The following is an 18,145-nucleotide window of genomic DNA, read 5'->3' as shown; positions in this document are numbered from 1 at the left end:
TGGTTGTCACAGTGGCTCAGTGTTGTCCAGTTATTGCTGATTTTTTTAACTATCTTCCCTTGATAGTGACTCAAGTAGGTTCATCTTGCAAAAGAAAAGATGCATTGCTTGCAAAGCATCATGACAACTTGATAGAATTGATGGGGAATTGTAAGATATCATCTGGAACTGGTTTACATCAAGAAACTAACCTTTCTAGACCAGGAGCTACTCATTGGGGCTCACATCTTAGAACTTTGCTTCGTATCTACACAATGTGGAATGCAGTGGTGGATGTGCTAGCAATTATGGTGGACGATGCCAGAGAACACTCTTCTCAAGGTGGAGCTTCGGGTTTGATTGTACAAATGGAATGCTTTCAATTTGTGTTCATCATGCTATTCTGGATAAACTTGTTGAACATCACAAATATGCTATCACAAACTTTGCAAAGGAAGAATCAAGATGTTGTTGAAGCCCTTCGTTTGATCTTGAATGTGAAAGAAGCTTTGCAAAATATGAGGGACAATGGGTATGAGTCATTATGTGACCAAGCAAATAACTTCTGTGAGGAACATGGCATTGAGGTGCCAAATATGGATGATCTTGTTGGAGCTATGGGGCAATCTGTTCGTTCCAAGAATAAGGTGACTCGACATCATTATTTCAAGGTTAGCATATTCAATGTTGCTATTGATGCAACTCTCACTGAGATGAATCATCGATTCAATGAAGCTAACACCGAGTTAGTGGATTGCATGTCTTGTCTTAATCCGGTAAACAACTTCTCAAAGTTTAACATTGACAAGCTTATTCGGCTTGCTGAAATTTATACTAAGGATTTTACGCAAGCTGAATGGTTGTTGCTAAGATATGAGCTTCCAACATTCCTTACAAATATTAGGAGAAGTGAGGAATTTAATGCATGTCCGGATGTTTCTACCCTTGCTCGGTTGATGGTTCAAACAACAAAATATAGAACTTTCCAATTGGTATATCGCCTCATCGAGTTGACATTGATTCTTCCAGTGGCAACTTCATCGGTCAAGAGGATATTTTCAGCAATGAAGATCATCAAAACTGATTTGCGCAATAAGATATCAGATGATTGGCTTAATGATTTAATGGTTTGCTATTGTGAGAAAAGGATATTCAGAAGTATTCCCGATGATCAAATTATGATATGATTCCAGAAAAAGAAAGATCGAAAAGGACATTTGCCTCCTGAGTATAATGTGATTTCTTAGAGGTATGCCTCTGTTTTTCTACTAGTGTTGATAGTCACTTGAGGATGCCTTACTATATCACTAACAATTCTGCTCATTTGGACAGATGGCTTGTAGTTTGTCTCTTCGATTTTGGTGTGGAGGTGTTCTGCAACTACTAGTATCAGCTAAGAAGCAACACGCAACACCAATATCATTGTTTTTGTCTTTTTTTTTTGTTGCTTCTCTAGTACTTGATCTATGGGTGTGTGAACTGTATGAAACTTTATCAATCATGCTACTAGTTTATGGGTGTAAACTGCACTTGATCTATGGGTCTGGGAAAGTGTGAGCATATTTGGATGATTGGATTATGAGATAAGGGCTATTTTTGCTAAACAAATTCAAGTTTTTCTTGAAACATTGATATTTTTCAAAAAATCTAAAAAAATTCAGTTAAATAGTACATGTTCCAAATAGTAATCTGGGAAATTTTGAGCTTATTTTGACGACCGGATTATGAGATAAGGGCTATTTTTGCTAAACAGATTCAAGTTTTTGTTCAAAAATTCATATTTTTCATAAAATCTGAAAACAAAATTCAGTTAAATAGTACATGTTCCCAGTAGTAATCTGGGAACGTTTGAGCTTATTTGGACAAATGGATTTGGATATAATCATCTTTTTTTCTTCAGAGTAGCGTTTAGTTTTCTTGGCATAAACTTTGAGCCCAGCCTTCATTTTCTTTCTAGATTCGCCGTTGTGTCCGGCTACGTCGCTCATCGGAGTGGCAAAAAGGGTGCTTTAGCCGAAGGGGAAGGTGCTTCTGAAGGGAATATGTCCTAGAGACAATAATAAAGTTGTTATTTATATTTCCTTATATCATGATAAATGTTTATTATTCATGCTAGAATTGTATTAACCGAAAACTTAGTACATGTGTGAATACATAGACAAATAGAGTGTCACTAGTTTGCCTCTACTTGACTAGCTCGTTGAATCAATGATGGTTATGTTTCGTAACCATAGACATGAGTTGTCATTTGATTAACGGGATCACATCATTAGAGAATGATGTGATTGACTTGACCCATCTGTTAGCTTAGCACGATGATCGTTTAGTTTGTTGCTATTGCTTTCTCCATAACTATACATGTTTCTATGACTATGAGATCATGCAACTCCCGAATACCGTAGGAACACTTTGTGTGCTACCAAACGTCACAATGTAACTGGGTGATTATAAAGGTTCTCTACAGGTGTCTCCGATGGTGTTTGTTGAGTTGGCATGGATCAAGATTAGGATTTGTCACTCCGATTGTCGGAGAGGTATCTCTGGGCCCTCTCGGTAATGTACATCACTATAAGTCTTGCAAGCAATGTAGCTAATGAGTTAGTTACGGGATGTAGCATTACGGAATGAGTAAAGAGTAACGAGATTGGACTAGGTATTGAGATACCGACGATCAAATCTCGGGCAAGTAATATACCGATGACAAAGGGAACAACGTATACCGTTATGCGGTTTGACCGATAAAGATCTTCATAGAATATGTAGGAGCCAATATGAGCATCCAGGTTCCGCTATTAGTTATTGACCGGAGACATATCTTGGTCATGTCTACATAGTTCTCGAACCCGTAGGGTCCGCATGCTTAACGTTCGATGACGATCTGTATTACGAGTTTATGTGTTTTGATGTACCGAAGGTAGTTCGAAGTCCCGGATTTGATCACGGACATGATGAGGAGTCTCGAAATGGTCGAGACGTAAAGATTGATATATTGGAAGCCTATGTTTGGACATCGCAATGGTTCCGGATGAAAACGGGAGTATACCAGAGCACCGGGAGGTTACTGGAACCCCCCAGGGGGTGTATGGGCCTTAGTGGAAGAGAGAGAGAAGAAGCAAATGAGGGGCGCCCCCCCCCCAAGCCCAATCCGAATTGGGAGCCCCCCCTTTCCTTCCTTCTTCCTCCTCCTTCCTTCTCTCCTAAAACCAAACACGGGAAGGGGGAATCCTACTCCCGGTGGGAGTAGGACTCCCTTGGGCGCGCCTAGAGAGGCCGGCCTCTCCCCCTCCTCCACTCCTTTATATATGGGGGAAGGGGCACCCCATGGACACACAAGTTGATCATTGATCTTTTAGCCGTGTGCGGTGCCCCCCTCCATCATAATCCACCTCGGTAATATCGTAGCGGTGCTTAGGCGAAGCCCTGTTCTGGTAGCAACATCATCACCGTCATCACGCCGTCGTGCTGACGAAACTCTCCCTCGAAGCTCTACTGGATCGTGAGTTCACGGGACGTCACCGAGCTGAACGTGTGCAGATCGCGGAGGTGCCGTACCTTCGGTGCTAGATCGGTCGATCGTGAAGACGTACGACTACATCAACCGCGTTGTCATAACGCTTCCACTTACGGTCTACGAGGGTACGTAGACGATACTCTCCCCTCTCGTTGCTATGCATCACCATGATCTTGCGTGCCCGTAGGATTTTTTTGAAATTACTGCGTTTCCCAACAGCTTCCGTGGAGCCCCGACGGGTGTGCCCTAGATGATCTGAGATAAAGACCGGATAGATCACCGGTTGCACAAGCTAGCGACGTGTCGGCGATGGCCTCCATGGGATACAAGCGGCAGCGGCCTCCCGTGTTCTACTTCTCCTCGATGATAGCGGCGGGTGTAGACGTGTTGGCTGCCACCTCGTCGACATCCGCACAAGCCGGCTTCTTTCTCCGCATGCATGGCACGGCTACGCGCACATCGACGGCGAATGGCGCAATCGTAGGCACTGGAGGCGCGATACAACGCGGCGTCATCGACGACAGCGACGATGCCCATGCCGCCGTGGCAGACTGGAGCAACTTGACACTCCTCCTCGAGCTGGCTTGGAGCTGCGAGTTGCTCCGTCGGGCTTGGAGGTGGAGCAGCGAGCTGCCTAGCTCGTATCAGACGGGCTCGGCAGGTCACCCAGCCGGCTTTTATGCCGGAGAACTGCTCTTCTAGCTTGTCGGATGCCATTGAATGATTGGAGAAAATGGTGGAAGGAGGAGATGGAGAGCGGCGGAGTGGTGCAATTCTTACCTAGCGTCTGGCCTTGTTTAAATAAAGAGCAGACGAGAGGAGCCTGCTCGGCATTGCGTTTAATGCCAGCCCGCTCGTGAACGGACGTGTGGCCAGAGTAGGTTTCTCGGCTTCCACGCGGGTGTAATGGAGGCGTTTGAATGCAACGAGGAGGCGTGTTCAGCCGGACGTGCAGCGGGCGGCGCCCTCAACCGGGGCACCTTCAATGACGAAGGCGGTGAGAGGTCGCGTCCGCTCTGAGCCGTTTTTAATGTGAAACGATGTGCTCTACAGCAGCATGAATGTGGACAGTTGGACGACGGGCGGGAAGCGAAGGGAGGGGTGTTGGTGGGCCTTTGGTGCGTTATTATGCATTGAAAGCAGTAAGGCAAATGCCATAAGGCCCTCTTATATTTTCTAAATATAATCTTGGGATTTTTTTAAATATTTTTCTGAGTAATGCGATAACAAATAAGTTGTCAAAACATTCATGTACGTACATAAGAATGTTCATATGTGCAATAAATTGTTCATCACGTGTTTCAAAAATATTCATGTAATAAACAAGTTGACGTGTTTTTTTCAAGAAATCATGGATTTGAAAACGATAACCATATACATGAAACAGAATGTTCATCATATGTGTTCATGTATGCATAATAGTTATATTTATGAAATTAAAGGGATAGAAAAAAGAAAAATACTATACAACCAGAACAAAACAGAAAGAAATAGAGAAACTAGAGGAAAACCGAAGTAAAGCGATAAAAACCAGAAAAAAGCTGACAGAGAAAAACCCCGGAAACCCTGTCTAGAACAAAGGTCGACATTTCGGGCACCCCTATTTCTCGCTTTAAGCGAGCACCGGGGGAAGCCCCGCGTCGGTGGTGGCCAAGATGGGCCGGCCCAGCCGCGTAGGAGGCCATGGCCTGTTTTTTCTTCTGTTTTCTATTTTTGTTTTTTTGCTTTAGTTTTGTATTTATTTATAATTTAAAATATTCAGAATATATATATAGGACTGATTTTCTATACTCCCGGGAGTATGTACTCCCATCTTCAACATACCCTGTAGACGCATTAATTATATCTTTATATCATTCTCAATATACTTCATTAAATATTTTAGGATGCCCCAATACGAGTTTTGTGGAAAAAAATATCATTTTTGACGTACTTTTTTGCAATATACCTTTCTCACATACGAACAAATCAGTATATATGTAAACCTTTAAAAATATGTAGATTCACATAATTTTTTTCATTAAAATCATTTTAAGGTATCTAGTAGTTAATAATGAAGTATATTAAAAATAATAAAGAGGTATAAAAGATTCATCTATGTGGTATATGAGGAGCGGGAGTACGTACTCTCAAGAGGATACAACCATTTTCATGAAAAAAATTATGTTGCTAAAAAATATTTCTAGATTACACTAACATCATATAGAACACGACTAACAAGAATAATTCATGAGGGAAGCCACGGTTGAGAAGATAGCCCGAAGGTCGGGTTTGTACAGAGGAAAGTTCAGGCGCGTTACTCAAGCAGTTCAGGTTGTGATCAGAATATTGTTTACGTGTGTGTGTGTCTATATATATATATATATATATATATATATATATATATATATATATATATATATATATATATATATAATGTTACTATTCATCACTCAGGATGCAGAATAAGTTATTCTTCACCCAAGGTAATCTTACGATCATTTCATAATTAAATTACGTTTGCAATTTAAATAGTTACATTCCTATTGATTCACTACGTAAAATTTGGCACAAGAAAATAAAAATATAGATCATAAGCCAAGAAAATTTGTAGTTTATGTGTATTTTACACTATGTTTTTACATTTGTAATTTTACATAACATAAAATATTTTTTACAACGATTATATATTTTCTTACGGTCTCTTTTTACGTCGAAAATAAGACAAAACTTATGGAACGTAAAATTACGGGGCATTGATGATAAAATAAAGGGGAGTGAAAAATAAATATTTTTCACCCAGGGTGACGAATAGCACGACCCTATATATATATATATATATATACTCATGTTTTATACTCCCAAGTGTATGTACTCCTATAGACTAAACAGGCTAGCGGTTGTTAGATCGGCTGTTAGATCTATTTACTGATTATTGCACCGGCTAATAAATGATTTTTAATTGCATGCATGCGTGAACAAACAGAGATATTTGAGGGATCCTTCTAAATGGATAAGGTTGCGCTCGTTCAAGTCTTACCACGAGCCTAGTAGTTCAACACTTTTATATAAAAAATATATGCATGGCTAATATATACTATTTTTTGCACGTGAGTATATACCACGTCTTATGAAAGATCGTACTCTGTTTTTGTAGGGTATATATACTGCTATTTGAATTGTAGTATATAGAGGTTTTTCTACATGCAAAGTATGTGTAGTATGTTTTTTTTGTTGTGTGGAAAGTATATGTACTATTTGTGCATGGCCAATATATACTAATTTTTTTTGGTAAGGAGCATCACTACTTTTTTATGTGAGTATAAGTATATACTTGTTTTTTATATTGTACTATATACTCCTTTTTTGGTCCGGAAGCATATACTTTTTTATGTGAGTATATACCACTTCTTATGGAAGAACTCTTTTTTTTTCACATCAGTGTATATACTGCTATCTGCATTGTAGTTTATAGAGCTTTTTCTACATACAAGTATGTACTATTTGTGCACGACAAATATATACTACTTTTTTCGGTATGGACCATATAATTTTTTTTGTAGCTGAGTACGTACATTTTTAAATTGTAGTATATACTACTACTATTTTGGTCTGGAAGCATATACTTTTTTAATTAGTATATACTTTTTTAATGGGGTATATACCACATATTGTGACTCTTTTTTGGGTAAAGGAACATATACTATTGTTATTAATATGCTTCACTTAGAAATATAATTAACAACAAACTAAGGAGTATTCAGAATGAAGATAACAAAAAAAAAGGTATACTCCATTCAAAAAGAAGATTCAGCAAAAATAAAACATGTACAATTTGTATGGCACTGAGCAAACAATAGTATAGGTAAAAGAGTAAGAAACCAGATAAAACATTGGGGGTATTAAATTCTTTTTATATAGCATCAAGCACATAAGGCTTCTGCAAAGCAAAATGAAGCACTCGTTGAAGAGGGAAGTGCATATGCCCTTTTACAAATAGAAAATTAAAGCAGCAAGTTCAGTAAACTGATACTAACATAAAGGAAGCAAGGTAGTGTACTCTTCGACAACTAAACAGGTAGGATCCTCTAGCTTTAATAAAATTAGTAGTTTCTACACAGTAAATTAGCAACCGGAGCTACTGTTCCTTTTGCTAGGTATACCAATTTCCCAAGACGAAACAACAGCTGGGTACATTTGATCATTTATCCACTAGCAGAAGTAATTAAGAAGTATGCCAGTAATCAGTTTACGGCTAGCTGGGTGCCGCTGGCCATATGACCGTGAGAATACGTTGGAGATCGACAAGCACACCACGCATGATGTTGCCACCCTCAACTGACCACCAGAAGCCACTGAATTGATTCTTCCGTTCTAGACGCCCTAAGCCGCATGCCTCCAGTGACAAACATAGACCACACAAATATTCTTCCGTTCACAGAATTAATGTCAGCGAACGATGAGACCCATCTCCTCAAAGGGACCGTATATTCTTATTTCAGATCTGGAAGCAAAGCAAGAGGATTATGATCAATGGATAGAAATATGTTGCAGATCTAGCCGTGGAATCGGCATGCACAAAAAGTTCAAGAACAGATCGTTGACCTTAGATTTCAATCAACCTCAAGTCCGGTTGTGCCGTGCTCTCTGATCCATCAGCCGGTTGAGTGCTAGATGCATGTGAAGGAAATGATTAGCTCATTGCCGCCCGATAGATCAATTAATTAACGATCAGCTCACCTCTCAGTAGGATGTGCTTCGATGGCCATAAGATGAGCTGCACGCTGATGTATCTTGTGGATTAAATCCACCGGAGATCACCAATGATTGATTCCGCCGGTGAGCGCCGACGTCGGTCGAGTCGGCCTGGCTAGCTAGGTATTAATGGGTAACGAAAATACCTATTGTCACGGGAGTTGTTTGAGTCAGGGAGATAATTGAGTCCGTATCGAATTGTTTAATTAGATTAAATATAATTAAACAAAGACTAAACGGGCAGGCGTCTGTTACCTGCTAGGACGTGTGTGCATGCGGTTTAAAGATGAGAGTATGTACTCCTAGGAGTACTAACCCATTTTCCTATATATATATATATATATATATATATATATATATATATATATATATATATATAAGTTATTCTTCATCCGAGGTAATCTTACGATCATTTCATAATTAAATTACATTTCGAATTCAAATAGTTATATTCCTATTGATTCACTACGTAAAATTTGACATAAGAAAATAAAAATATAGGTCATAAAACAAGAAAATTTACAGTTTATGTGTATTTTAGACTATGTTTTTATGTTTGTAATTTTACATAACATAAAATATTTTTTACGGCAATTATATATTTTCTTATGGTCCCTTTTTGCGTCGGAAATTAAACAAAACTTACGGAATGTAAAATTACGGTGTATTGATGGTAAAATGGAGGGGGGTGAAGAATAACTATCCCTTACCCAGGGTGACGAATAGCGCGACCATATACACACACACACACACACACACACAACACTCTTCAAAAATACATTTGGATGATTTGAACAAGTATTTGAAAAATGTTGGAAAAGTATAGAAAAAATGTTGAAAAAGTATTTGAAAAATCTTAAACAAGTATTGGAATTTATTTGAATAAGTAATAAAAATGTTGAACAAGTATTTGACAAATGTTGAATAAGTACTAAAAATTGTTAAACGAGTATTTGAAAAATGGTGAACACGTATTTGAAAATGTTGAATAAGTATTAAAAATGTTGAACAAGTATTTAAAAATGTTAAATAAGTATTAGAAATGGTTGAATGAGTATTTTAATAATGTTGAACATGTATTTGAAAAAAATTGTTGAAAGAGTATTTGAAAAATGTTGAATAAGTATTTAAAAAATATTGAACAAGTATTTCAAAATGTTTAATAAATATTAAAAAAATGTTTAATGAGTATTTAGAAAAAATGTTGAACATGTATTTGAAAAATGTTGAATAAGCATTCTGACAATGTTGAATATGTATACAAATAATGCTTATCACTTATTAAAAAATGTTTTTGACATATATGAAAATGTAGAGTGAAAACGAAAACAAACATAAGAAAAATGAAAAAATGAAGAAGAAATGTTAGACTTGTATTTGAAAAATATTGTTGACATGTACAAAAAATGTAGAATAATAACCAAAAGAGCAAAGAAAACCAAAAATATAAACAAAATACAGAAAAGAGAAAATAAAATTAAATAAACAAAGAAACAAAATGCAAAAAAAATGAAAAAATGGAGAAGGAAAACGTATCAAAATAAAACAAAGAAAATCAAACAAAACAGAAAGAAAATACAAAAATCTACGATATCTGAGAAAGAAAGAAAACGGCTCAAATGGCATAAAGCAGGTCGCGCCCCTAGTACTAACCACAAGTGTAACGTGGTTGTAGTGGTTAGTAGCGCGCCTGATATCCCGTGCGGCCAGACATCTTTGCTCGACATTTCGGCTGGCACTGCACAGCCAAGACGATATCTCGCTCATGATGAGATGTAGCCTCGCATGGCCTCTGACTCTCCACTAAACGGGCCAGCCCAACACTATCCCCTGGAGCGGGTTTGCAAAGGTTCTATTTAGCGCGAGCAAACGGGCCAGCCCAATTATTTTGAACCTTCAGCAAGACATCTCTGATGACTTGATTTGATTTAGGTGATAAATAATCGCTGTGTGACATATCGGCTGGAACTGCACAGCCAAGACGATATCTCACTCATTATGAGATGTAGCCTAGCCTGGCCTCTGATGCTCCACTAAACGGGCCAGCCCAACGCTATCCCATGGAGCGTTTTATGAAGGTTCTAGGAACCATTTCAGACTGGAACCTTCTGTGTTTTTTTCTTTGTCTTTATGTGCTTTTTAATCGATTTTCTTCATTTTTTTTCTTTTTTTATTTTATTTTTCATTTATTTTTCCAAATACATGTCAAATTTTGTCGATACACGTTGCCAATTTTTTTGTAGACACACATAACATTTTTTATACACATTGAACATTTCTCAAATACATGATGAACGTTTTGTCAAATACATGTTTTAGTATTTTTTTAAAACAAATGTTAACATTTTCAAATACACGTAGAAAAATTTCTGGATGGTACAAAACCCTGGTTAAGGAGGGTTGTGATAGACTTGGCAAGCCAACGTCAAATTCCAGCCACTCTTATGGAGATAAAACCTAGAAGAACATCGTTGGGGCTTAACCCTCTCAGCGACGCGCCATATCGGAACCTGGGTGTGGTGTCAAATGGGCAAGGGCCAGGCCGTCACCCCCTTGGTGGCACACCATATGTTGATCCGGATACGGTGACAAGTGAGCAAGGATCAGGTCATCGCATCCTTAGTGGTGTGCTACATCGATGCCGGGGCGTAGCAAAAAATGAGTAAGGGTCTTCGCATACTCGACAAGTGCGATAGGTAAAGGAAGTTATCTGAGCCTAGGAGGACCTGCTTAGGTAGCTGGAGCGTAGGGTCCTACGGGGGCTAGTCGATAGAGTGGTGAGGAGAGATGTTGATATCCTTTGTGTCCAAGAAACCAAATGGAGGGAACGGAAGGCAGATGAGGTGGAGGATACCGGCTTCAAGCTATGGTACACGGAGACAGTTGCAAAACAGAAATGGAGTAGGCATCTTGATTAACAAGAGCCTCGAGTATGGAGTGGTAGACGTCAAGAGGCATGGGGACCAGATTATTCTGGTCAAGCGAGGACTTAGTTCTCAGCGCATATGCCCCGCAAGTAGGCCACGGTGAGAAAACTAAGAGGGAGTTCTAGGAAGGCCTGAAGGACATGATTAGGAGTGTACCTGTAGGCGAGAAGTTCTTCATAGGAGAATTCATGATTAGGAGTGTACCTGTTGGCGAGAAGTTCTTCATAGGAAAAAACCTCAATGGCCATGTGGGTACATCTAACACATACTTTGAAAGGGGTGTATGGAGGCTTTGGCTAGGGCATCACGAATTAAGAAGGAGAAGATATCCTAAGCTTTGCTCTAACCTATGAAATGATCGTAGCTAACACCCTCTTAAAAAGAGTGAATCACATCTAGTGACTTTTAGTAGTGGTCAACACTCTAGCCAGACTAATTTCATCCTCTCAAGAAGAGAAGACAAACGTGCTTTCCTAGATTGTAAGGTGATACCCGGAGAGAGTGTTGTCCTTCAGCATAGCTTGTGATGGCTGATGATCGCTTTCGGATTCATTTCCGGTGGGATAAGCATACCAAAATAGCTAGAACATAGCGGTGGAAGTTTAAGGGGGAGACAACTTAGGCTTTGAATAAGAGGGTCATTAAGGAGGGCCCTTGGAAGGAAGGAGGTGATGTAGACAATATGCGGTTGAAGATGACGACTTGCATTAAGTGGTTTCAGAGGAGTTTGGAGTGCACGGGGGAAGTAGAAGCAAAGCTAAAGATACTTGATGGTGAAACGATGATGTCCAAAAGGCTACTAATGAGAAGAATAATTGTTTCAGTTGCACCTGAATAGGAGTGCAGACAATATAGAGAAGTACAAGGTGGCAAAGAAGGCCGCAAAGCGAGATATGAGTGGAGCAAGGGGTCGGGTGTATGAGGACCTCTACCAACTCTTAGACACCAGGGAAGACAAAAAGGACGTCTATAAGATAAGCCAAGATCCGAGAGAGAAAGATGGGGGATTTTGACCAAGTCAAATGCATCAAGGACGAAGCAGATGAACTCCCGGTGACCGACCATGAGATTAAGCATAGATAGCAAGAATACTTTGACAAGCTATTCAATGTAGAGAATGAGAGCTCTACCATTGAATTGTACGACTCTTTGATGATACCAGAAGGCATTTTTTGCGGCGAATCTAGGAGTTTGAGGTCAGGAAGCCTTTAAAAAGGATGAAAGGAGGCAATGCGATGGGCCCTCGAAGACATAGTGATATTATGGCTAACTAAGCTTTTCAACCTCATGTTTGGAAAATAAGATGCCTACCAATGTTCAAGAACAAAGGGGGTGTTCAAAGTTGTATTAATTACCATGAAATTAAGCTGACGAGCCATATAATGAAGCTATGGGAGAGAGTCATTGAGCACCGCTTAAGAAGAATAACAAGTGTGGCCAAAAATCAGTTTGGTTTCATGCCTGAGAGGTCAACCATGGAAGCCATTTTCCTGGTTCGATAACTTATGAAGAGATATAGGGAGCAAAAGAAGGACATGTATATGGTGTTCATTGACTTGGAGAAGACCTATGATAAGATACTACGGAATGTCATGTGGTCAGCGGCGGAGCCAAGAAATTAAGATTAGGGGGCCAAATGATTCAAATTTCTAATTACAGGGGCCAAACTACACTGATGCATGTATTTGTTCCTAATTTCTACACTGTTCATCTTCAAACTAATAGCAAATTAGGGATGTTAGGGGGGGCCAGGGCCCCTGCTGGTCCCCCTGTCTCTGCCACTGCATGTGGTGGGCCTTGGAGAAACACAAAGTCCCAACATAGTTTGTTATCCTCATCAACATGTAAAATAATGTTGTGACAAATGTTCGAACAAGGACACTGATGACTTTCCGATTAAAATAGGACTATACCAAAGGGTAGCTTTATGCCCTTATCATTTTGCATTGGTGATGGATGAAGTCACAAGGGATATACAAGGAGATATATCATGGTGTATGCTCTTTGTGGATGATGTGATGCTAGTCGATGATATCGGACGAGGGTTAACAAGAAGTTAGAGCTATGGAGACAAACCTTAAAATTGAAAGGTTTAAGACTTAGTAGAACTAATACCAAGTACATGTGGTGCAGTTTTAGTACTACGAGGCACGAGGCGGAGGTTAGTTTTGATGGCAGGTGATACTTTAGAAGGACACATTTGGATATTTGGGATCAACGTCGCAGAAGGATGTTGTTATCGATGAGGATGTGAGCCATCAAATCAAAGCCGCATGGATGAAGTGGCGCTAAGCTTCTGCCGTTCTCTGTGACAGAGAGTGCCATAAAAGGTAAAAGGCAGGTTTTATAAAATGATGTGATAAAAGAGTGTCACAAAAGGTAAAAAAAAACAGATTTTATAGGACGGCAGTCGACCCACAATGTTGTACGTCATCGAGTGTTGGCCGACTAAAAGACGGCACGCTCAACAGTTAGTTGCAGCGGAAATGCGCATATTGAGATGGTATCCGTGACCACACAAAGGAGTGATTGGATCCAGAATGATAATGTGCGAGATAGAGTTGGGATAGCACCGACTAAAAAGAAGCTTGTCAAACATTGTATGAGATGGCTTGGGTATATTCAGCACAGACCTTCAGAAACTTCAGTGCATAGAGGATAGATAAAGCGTGCTAATGATGTCAAAAGGGGTCGGAGTAGACCAAAGTTAACATGAGAGGAGTCCATAAAAGGAGATATGAAGGACTAGAATATCACCAAAGAACTAGTCATGGATAGACTGGTTATCCATGTACCCCAACCATGAGTTATTTGCGAGATTTTATGTGTTTCAGCTCAAGCCTGCCTCAACTTGTTTGGAACTAAAGACTTTGTTATTGTTATTGTTGTTGTTTGGTACTTTTTTTATATCACCTGAACATATTTACATCATAGTAACATAATTTTAAAATGTCATGAATATATTTTTGGACCGTGTGAAGATTTTCTTAAACATTTTCTTAAAGCCACACACTTTTTAGAATAGTGCGAAACATCTTTTTAACTTGCACGTACATTTTTTCACATTATATAACTTTTAAAGTGTCATGATTTTTTTAAAAACACGGTAACATTTTTATAAATGTCATAAACGTCTTTTTTAATGGCACGGACATTTTTCAAAATTGCAGGAACAAAAAATTCACGCCGTTTTAACATTTTCCGAATGCACTGCAAATGTTAATTTTAAATAAATTAATTGGAAGTATATGTATTTAGAATATTTGAAATATAAAAAAGAAAATAAAAAAGGAAGCAAATAGTGTGTGTGCCTACATGCCTACGTATGTGTCCATTTGTGGGTGAGCCATATAGATTTTTGTTTCAGGGATGGGTGAGCCAGATAGATAAGCACTGTAACGTGAGCTGCCGCTGTATTGAGCCAGCCCATATCCGTGCGTTGCGACCGAAGCATGCATACAGCTCGTAACAGACGAACTATAGCAGCGCCCAACAATTTCCCTTACACAGTCAGTCAGAGTGTAGCGTACTATACTATTTGGAGCCCAAATCTGCCTAGGGTGGGCCATATACAAAGCCTGGGCCAGGCCATATACAAATTAATCTGTAACTGGACTGACCCGTGAACATACAAATTAATCTTTGTCATAGGAGTTACTTTGTAATTTCTTTGATTTTAAATCCAAATCAATGTACCTGTAACAATTATAAATATGATAAAATTATAGGTTTTCTAAAATTCATGATGAGATACGTTTTGATGTGGTCTACACAAAAAAAAAATCATGTGCTCCCTTCGTAAAGAAATATAAGAGCGTTTAGAGAGTACTTTTATGATGAATAGTACATCTGTTAGAAATCCATGATCTCTTTTTGTGGTTCGCAAAAATGGTATTTCACCGAGAAATTTTACAAACAAGTAGTATACATCCATATCTATGTATTCTTTAAAAAAATTGAAACTTAGAAGTTTTCTGAATAATTTAAAATCTGGGCTTCATGCCCGGGAGCTGAAAGCAATTTCCGCTTTGAGGTGCCGTGCTTTGATGACATATATATATGGCCCACCGCACTGGAATACCCATTTTTACCGCATTGTGTAGAAGGGACTTGAACCCGTGTAAAAAGAAATAAATACCTTTGCATCCAGGAGCAGTATTTGGTCAAGAGTGTGCTTGCAAGGTTGCACCTGTATGCTCTGCTGATCAGATGTGTGCTCCAGAGCTGTCAATCATCTTAGTTCATGGCTCATGTGATTACTATCACGTCAGCATATCAATGTGTAAAAGGATCATGGGCCAGTTCTTTTGCAAGATTCTCCCAGAATCAGACCCCTCCCCAGCTTACACCGAACAGACATGCTGTCTAATAGGTAATAGCCTGCAGCCATGGGAAATCCTCCGTCACCACACAGCTGCTTCAGCGTAATTCTGCTTTACATGACCGTAACCTGCTCGGAAATGAATGAAAACCACTGTGAGTTTCTCAAAAGGAAAAATTATAAAGACGGGAAATTTATCTTTAATATCTATATATTTTTAGATCATCAGGGAGTAGCCTGCTGGGTCTCATATTGTTGGAATGAAACCAGCCACAGCAGGTTCAACAGAATCTTGGCCTTCAAGCCAAAAGTTTAGACACAAAAGCAAAGAGCAGAAATGGAAGTACATTACGAAACAAGAGCCATAACAAGCTTTTTTCATCATTCTGACTGCTGCATCTGGACGTCCAGTCTTCGCATATGATTTAATCTCGAATTCCGATGCAAAATAAAGCGTAAGAAAGTACAAACTATATATGCCAACTCACGAATTCGCTAAGTGCGTCACTAGATGCCATCAAGAAGCCTGTTTCAGCACAAAATGAGATCAAACGATTGACAAAAGAATTGGCGCTAGTACCAAATGATCTCCAGTTGTCCACGAATTTGGTTGAGATGATAACCAGGTTAGCTGCACTATTTCTGTAGGCCTGTTAGGGATGGCAGGAAGAAGCAAGGAAATGAGGGCACCGCGTCACAACCAAGACCTTCCTAACAGAATTGGTGCTGGAAATCAATTTGGCCGGGCCACAAGGTACAACAGCCGTATTGAATTGTCCACCAAGCTGCTTGAACCAACCAAGACCTTCCTAACCAAATTAATGCGTAACAAAGGAAGCTGCTTCTTAACTCTCTAGGCCCTACAATGCTCCCCCGCCCTCATGTCTTTCAGCTACCGCACGGATCAGTACTCAGTACCACGGCCATGGACATGTTGTAAGCTTCGGAAGGTCGCACGAAACATCCCAAGGAACCCACTTGATGGTGGCTCTCCAGCTGACGCTGTCCTAAATGTCCCCTCCGTGTTGACGAAAGCTCAAACTTGAGTAATTGTCTGAATAATGCTTCTGCCCAACATGGCACCACTGCCTATCGTACTACGTACGTCGCAAATCATCTAACCACTTTGGCCTCCACAAGGACCCCGATGCACTAACTGCATGTCGACCCACCGATATCCAGTTCAAATCATTGCCTCTGTTATAGCCAACATCGCATGACCACATTTATGATGGCCTTGCTGCTTTGCTAACTGGTGTCAAAACAAAATCACACGGAACTGTTGGCACAATTCTATATTACACACTGCACCGTTCTAGAAAATGTGATGATAGCTGAATCATCTTGAGCCAATCACATAGCACCTGAAACAAAAAGGGGCAGGAGGAAAATCAGCAAAAGCAACATAAAAGGCTTCTGTAAAATTTCTCAAAATCATAATATGGGAGAACGGTAGACCTCAGTTTTGGATTCTCCTTGAGCCAGGTGGAATACAAAATTAACGGACAAACAAAAGCTGCATAATAACGCACGGAAGGGGCAGCAAGTTGGTAAATATTTTTATTATCCAAGATATGTTGCTTCAAGCACAATTCTCAGTAAACAAGATAGTGTCTCGTACAGCTATCTTTACAGCTCAACCCACTGTGGTTCTCAGTCACGTACCAAGCTATCAAAGATGGCTCCACCATGTGTGTGTTAGCAACCCAGGCCCAGCTCCCGGTCCATCGGCATATGCTCGGACGTTTTCGGTGCGCATCGGACACTCCACTATAAGCAGAAAGCCCACAACATCCCAAAAGACCGGCCTGAAGGGAGTGTCGCACTCTCCCTTATAAGGAGCTCCTAGCCTCCTCCCATATCCGAGGTGGGACTAAAGTCACTGGCGTTGCCCAAGGTCAGGTTCCTGACACCCACGTTTCCGGTGCGCATCGGACACTCCACTATAAGCAGAAAGCCCACAACATCCCAAAAGACGGCCTGAAGGGAGTGTGGCACTCTCCCTTATAAGGAGCTCCTAGCCTCCTCCCATATCCGAGGTGGGACTAAAGTCACTGGCGTTGCCCAAGGTCAGGTTCCTGACAGTGTGAGAGGCAGTGGTCCTATGCATTCAGTCCTTCAAAGTTGCAACCACGTACAAATAGGAACATCCCACCAAGGGAGTTCATGGTCTTGTCCCCTGACGATTTGCTATCTGTGATAGTTGTGGAAACGAAGATGCAGATTTCCCACCAGACCTGCCCACTATAAATATATGATCATGGAACAAACCATCAACACACACACACAGACCGACTTTTTTCTCTGATTATTCCATCTCAGAGTCACAGCCCATCTCCTTGAAACAAAACAAGCAACCATGATCAGCTCCAGGAAGCTAGCTCAACTTTCCAAGAAGTGGCAGGGCATTGGCGCCATTGGGCGAAGAAGGTTCGCAACATCAGACAAGGATATCCACCCGTCATGCAGCTCAGTTGCAGGCAAGGGCCACTTCGTTGTCTACTCTTCTGACGGGAGGCGGTTCGAGATCCCCCTGGTGTGCCTCCGCACAACGGTCTTCGAGGAGCTCCTGAGGATGTCTCAGGAGGAGTTTGGGTTCACAAGCGATGGGGGGATCACGCTGCCTTGTGATACAACAATGGTGGAGTATGTGATGTGTTTGCTAAGGAGAGA

General features: G+C 40.3%; 1 long non-coding RNA gene across 2 annotated transcripts; it reads right to left on the bottom strand.

Annotated features, from left to right (window-relative positions):
• Window positions 1–7,397: 7,397 nt before the first annotated feature.
• LOC119328555 lies at window positions 7,398–17,877 on the bottom strand. 2 transcript variants are annotated; one of them, XR_005159024.1, is made up of 6 exons: window positions 16,931–17,875; window positions 15,961–16,836; window positions 15,290–15,601; window positions 8,210–8,370; window positions 8,075–8,139; window positions 7,398–7,973 (listed from the first exon to the last, which is right to left on the bottom strand). It is a non-coding gene; the product is annotated as an uncharacterized LOC119328555 (long non-coding RNA). The 2 variants fall into 2 exon arrangements; XR_005159023.1 differs by having other exon boundaries at window positions 15,290–16,836; window positions 16,931–17,877.
• Window positions 17,878–18,145: the final 268 nt, after the last annotated feature.

This window comes from Triticum dicoccoides, chromosome 7A (genome assembly GCF_002162155.2).
Source record: "Triticum dicoccoides isolate Atlit2015 ecotype Zavitan chromosome 7A, WEW_v2.0, whole genome shotgun sequence".
Classification (NCBI taxonomy): Eukaryota; Viridiplantae; Streptophyta; class Magnoliopsida; order Poales; family Poaceae; genus Triticum; species Triticum dicoccoides.
The sequence above is the reverse complement of the archived record's forward strand: the minus strand, read 5'-3'. Positions and strand labels throughout refer to the sequence as shown.